The following is a 6,095-nucleotide window of genomic DNA, read 5'->3' as shown; positions in this document are numbered from 1 at the left end:
GATCGGTGCTCCTTTATTCAGCCAGGAATACAACAGTTCAAGCTAGTATGTGAAGATAATAAAATGTGAGCAAGATCTCTAGCTACCTAATAATGAAAGAATGAGAGAGTTTTTATGAGAGCAGAGGGAAGCAAAGGAGTAAACCTTTTTTAGAAGAAAACAAATAAGAAAAAAACTTACGCTCAAATCCCAAATCATTTTTCAGGAAGGGCAATGTCAAAGTGAAATCAGATGTTCCTTTGCATTTCTCAGCCCATTTTAGTAGAAGGAATATGGAACTGCCCTTGTCTGTTACCTAATTTCTTATGTGGTATAAGTGGATCAGACTTTTTAGGCTTGGCAGGTCTGAAATCTGGCAGCACGAGAGTGCATTAACAGGTTTTGTTTTTTTTTTTCTCAAAATTGAATTTCTGGAATTGGATTCCCCTATGGAGCTAGAGTTCTGAGTGAGTGCCTTTATATCCCATCCTCCTGTGATGTAGGGAGCAAAACGTTTCTTTGAATGTTCTTTGTTGACTGTAACATGGAGACGTTTGAGAGCTGACAGTTCCCTTGTGTTTATAGAAACAGTCACTTCCCCACTGCACGCTGTCCAGGAATTACCACGCTAGTCAATTTAGGATAAATTTGCAAAGTGGTGCACAGGGAGTCACACAGTTAAATCCCATTGATGTTAATGGGAGTCGTGCAGCTCAATCCTTGCACGTTGCTTTGTAATTTACGTCTTTGTGTTTCTCAAACCTGCTGGCTCATGACTAATCTGTGTCTCTGATAGAAACACTCTTACATGCGGTAGTATATGGAATGGACACAGTCTATCTGTGATTCACACTATATCTGCCATATAAAAACTAAATGTCAAATGCAGGCATTCTCTCTAGTGAATTATATCCTCATATATTTACTCTTATTGCGTTCTCATAAATTTTAGGGTTATAGTTAAAGCTAGCACCATTCACCCCAGCCCTTTAAACCCCAACTTTCCTCCAAAAGGAAATATCATTACTGTTTTTGGATGCTAAATTAATCTCACTGGAAAAAAAGGAAAAGAAAAAAGAACGTGTGAAAACAGAGAGCTTGTTTTTTTAAGTGAAAGCATAATGCATTAAAAATTTGCATTGTCATTTCTGAAAATGTTTTAACTTGTTCTTCGGTGTCCAGAATGACTTGGGATAGGCACTCCAAATTCATCTTGTTTTTTTGAAGAGAAGTGGTTTCTTTGTGAGAGCAAAGGAGTAATCACAAGAAGCTAGTCAGTGTTTCTAAAAATATAGTTAAAAGTATGCTGAGGTGGCAGGATACAGGCTTAACAGTGCTTTGCCACTGTGAGCATTTATGTCTCACGTAGCTATTGTGGTGATGAGTGTCATTGGGCATGTTTACACCACAACGGAGTGTGGTGTAAAGCTCCTCCAGCTAGCTATGAGCAGGCCAAAATGTCCACACTGTGTAGCCATGCAGGTATCAAAAGTAAAAAAGCCACATTGACACAGTGCTGCACCCATACTAATTAGCTGTGGCTCCAAAGAAGTGAATTAGTTCAGCTGCAGCACCCTGCTGATGTGGCACACAGCTTCTGATTCCAGAGCTGGCTCAGGTAGCATTCACTGAAGAGTCTTTACACCACCCTTCATTGCATGGTGTGGACATGCCCACAGAAAAGCTCATAAGATAATGACTAACTTTATCTTCATGGCAAGGTTGGATAGTTCCCAGTAAATGAGGCTTAAAACTGTGCATGAATGCTGAGAAGAAAACGAAAACATTGCCTCATTTATACTGCTGATTCATCCACTGAGTGGAAAATAAGTTATGAAATTATATCATTTAAGACTTATATGCAGGGCAGCTAACTGAGATTGAATAGGAAATCTGAATTGAAATTCCATAACTGGTCTGTTGGTCAATGGAAGGTCCGGGACATACAAGTCGGCAACACAGATCAAACTGGTAAACCTATCACCACCAATAGGCTGACAAGGAGTTTATTGTCCTTTGGATCAAGCATCAGGTGAGAATAAGATGTATCAATAGGATGGATATATCCATGTGATTACTACCAATAACAACTTTTCTGCTTTAGTCTTGGGTTCAAATTCACGGTGAGCAGCAACATTTAATAGTTCCTTTCTTGAATACATCTCCATCCGGTCCTAGGTCATCATTCTTTTGTCTTCTATCACTCTACTGATGCTTAATTAACAATAACCTTTCTCAAGAGGTCCACATTGCCTGGGTGTCTGCGTGGGTACAATGGACGTGAGAGGCAGGAGTCTGGGGTGGACTACTTCCCTGCAAAGGCTCACAGCAGCATCTGCAGATGGAATAGTGTCTGTTAAGAGAGCCCTGTCTTCATAACGTGAAGCCCCAGACAGTCTGCAGTGCAGCTCACAGAATTGAGCAGAACCTGGTAATATTCTTTCTTCTGTGATTTAAGAAAAACCTTTTAGAAGGCAGTTTTAGAAAGATGCCTAATATTGCCACTTGTTCATAGGGACAGCAGGTCTGCATGCTTGACATTTGAGTCCTTCCTCCTTTTGCAAACTTCCAGAGACCATTTCAAAGTACAGAAGCACAAGCATTTGTTAAGGAAATAGTTGTATGAGCATTTTGACTTGGGAAAAAGAATTTTCTTTTCTCTTAACCTCATTCAAGGAAATTGGTATGTAGCTCTGGCTAAGATGTCTTTTTTTCCCTCCCTCCTTCCCTCTTACTCTTCTTCCCCTTGAAATGCATATGAATGAATACTGCTGGCATTGGCTGGTGTGTTACAGTTCAGGAAAGTTATAAACAGTGAAGAGGTTACTTACATAGAGAAAGAGAGGTAATTTTAGCCGAAATTAGTATAAACTGTCCTTTACACACTTTTATAATCAAATAAAACAGGATATGTGTTAAAGAGAAGCTTATTAAGGAAGTAGTCATAGAAGCTGGGGAAGTGTCCTTGGGAGTTTTTACCTTCATGCAACCAACACAGCTCCTCATCTCATTTTTTAGAAGTACCTTTTTGTTAAGGACTGGTTTCTATTTTTTTCATCTTTTTGAGCTGAATGAGAGCAAAAGCTGACTTCTCCTGACTAGATTGAGAAACTCTCTCCATACTTATTTGTTATTTAAAATAGTACAAGCCAATTCTTTGGCCGTTTTTATCCCCCTCTATAGTCACTTGCAATTGTTACAAAAAATTGCTTGTACAGTGTTTTATTAAATTTGGTTCAGCAAAAACAGTTCAGCAAGTGGGTGTGGACATATCTGTGTTGTGGATGGGAAGAAGAATATCTGTGCGACACCAACTGCTGCTTATGGGGCTAGTGCTCCATATTGTCCTCCTCCTTGCTGTAGGCAATAGCTAGTGGAGCTGACTCCAGCTCAGGTGGAGGGATGACATGAGGGATGAAAGGCTGGGGAAAGCTGTGGGATGGTAGGGGCACCACCCAGAGAAGAGACTGAAGCTAAACTGTGTGGTTTTGTTTTGGGACATGGCTTATTCAGACGGTAGCCAGGAATGTGGAAGAAGGAAGACAAGGAAACAAAGAGGATGAGAGATGTGGAAAGCTGGAAAAACAGGGTAGGGTAATGCTAATACTAATGGTAATGCTAGATGCGTCTTTCTGTCTGCATGTAGATGTGTCCTTCTGAGTGAGCTATCCCGAACTTAGTATTCACTGGAGGCAAATAGTCCTTGACTTCCCTTTCAGGATAGCCTGAATTACCCTGTAGGGGTGTTTTTTGGTCTCTGTTAACTAAGGGAAGTGTGGGCTGCTCACCTCAGAGATGGAAGTACAATAATTTCACTTGACTTAGTTTATTTTCAACATATTTTAGAGTTTCAAAGTATTCAGGATGTTTAGAAAATAGTATTTTTTTTAAGTTTTAGCAATATGAAAAACTGCCTAGTTCTCCTCCTCTGTAATCCACCTACACTGAGTTCCTTGCTCTCACTTTGGTCCACTGAATAGGAAAGTTTCTGAAAAGTAATATAATTTTTACACTGGATTGAAAGTATTAGCAGGAGAAATAAATCCTTAGGAAAGGTTAGAATTTATTGTTTATAATTCAGTCCTATAAAATGGATTTACATTTTCTTTCACCTTTGGGGTATATAAGTTAGATTCTCCTGCAGTCCTACACAGTCAAAAGAATGGCAGACTCATCTGTATTGGTGTTAGAAACTGGACTGTAAATCTTGATGTTAGCATTTTCCGGCTTCGAAAAGGCTATAGACATATGGGACTTTCATCAAAGCTTGTTTTTTCTGTTTGACAATGTGATATGCTGAGATATGGAAGAGCGTGACATACCTGGTTCCCCCCAAATTTGTGGATGGGATGGGAAGAGATGGTTGGTGGGTGTCTACTCCATATAATGGTTTACCGAACCGGCTTCCATGTGTTATATTCTTCCCCTTGGATCTTAGGCTTGCATCCAGGGCTCTGGATTTGTTAATCTCTGCAGGCATCAAATCTGCTCATTACAAGTGTTTTTTGATTGACATCCGAGCAGCTGTGATAAGTGAAAGGGAAATACTGAAATGGAAACTGCTGACTGGCTGTGTTTCTCAGCATTGCGCCGGCTTGTTACAACAGTAAAACCTGATTTAAGAAAAATAAACAGTAGGAGCTTTACAAACTTCTGATTCAATGTTATTCAGTGTTGTGAACAGAAAGCCAATGTGCTGTTCTGCTGCAGCCACAGCAAAAAAAAAAAAAGAAAGAGAGAAAATAAATAAATAAATCCTGATTTAAAAATAAAAGGACAACAGGGACGTAGTATACATAAGTGCAGGAACAAGATAGTATAAAGCGGCAGGAGGAAATTAAGGGCAAGTGGCAAGACTCGTATTCTTTCACAATATCTATGTTTTATATTGCAATGAAACTTAAACTGTCTTTATACTGGGTATGCTACAAAGTCAGAGGGACAATCCTAGCCACAAGGAACTTACATCAAAAAGGTAACAGAGACCCCAGCCATTCTATGTCTTACACAAAATTGCACAGGAATGGAATTACAACATAGGCCCCTCCTTCCCATTTCAGTGGTTTTGGCTATTCTACTGCTTTCTGCTGTTACTTCTCCTGGTAGTAGGAGTTCCCCAAATTACCGTTTCTCTGCCCGTGCAACAAGATCTCTTCAATTAAAAAGATCCAATAGCTCAAAATAGTCTATTTTAAAAGGCAGGTTAAAAAAAGATGTGTAAGCTGATATTAATAAATGCTAATAAATATCACTGGAAGTGCAGACAACTAATCAGGGAAGCTTAAGATATTAACGAAAACCTGTAACTGGAAGAGTTAAAAGAAGTAAAGAATTCCTTAAACATCTCAGGAACAAACGGCAGTTCAACAATGGTATCAGTTTGACACAAGATAAGAGTAATAATCACAACATAGCAAAGGAAGTGTTCAACAAATATTTTTTGATCTGTTCCTGGAGAAAAGCAGGATGATGTATTCCTATGATAAAGCATTAAGGAAATACTTTCTATTGAGCCACTCGATAGGGAGGATCATAAACATAAACCATGGAAGTTAAATATTTTTCTAAAATCGACAGGACTGGCACCCTTGAGTGCCAAAGTAGTCAGACTGAGGAGGCTCTCTGAACAATTTATTTCATTTATTCACAAATCTTGGAATACTAAGGAACTTCAGCAATCCCTCAAAAACCTGTAAAACATGCTGCTACTTAGAGATGGGTAATGAGAGACAAGTCACTGATCTTTAGCAGAGGAGAAAGGAGAAAGGTTAATCCGGAAAATAACACACATAGTATTAAAATGTGACAGCAAAACTAATGAAGTTAGCAAGATTTTATGAAAAGTAGGACATTGCAAAATATATTTCATCAGATTGTTAGGGTATCTGATAAAAGTAAATGTCTGGTCTAACATAAGCATCTCACTTACAGTATGTTGTAATGAAGTGCTCAGTGGAGCCTCTGAGCACCTATGTATATCCTCTATGTAAGAGAGGAAAGAAGTGGAATCCTTTGAAAGTCATTAGTCGTTTCCATCCATCAAAGTTTAAGCACTTACACCTGCATTCATCTCTCCACTTTTATAGGAATTATGTGTTTAATATAAGTAGCCATCT

Source organism: Struthio camelus, chromosome 2 (assembly GCF_040807025.1).
Source record: "Struthio camelus isolate bStrCam1 chromosome 2, bStrCam1.hap1, whole genome shotgun sequence".
Classification (NCBI taxonomy): Eukaryota; Metazoa; Chordata; class Aves; order Struthioniformes; family Struthionidae; genus Struthio; species Struthio camelus.
This window is presented reverse-complemented; position numbering follows the sequence as displayed.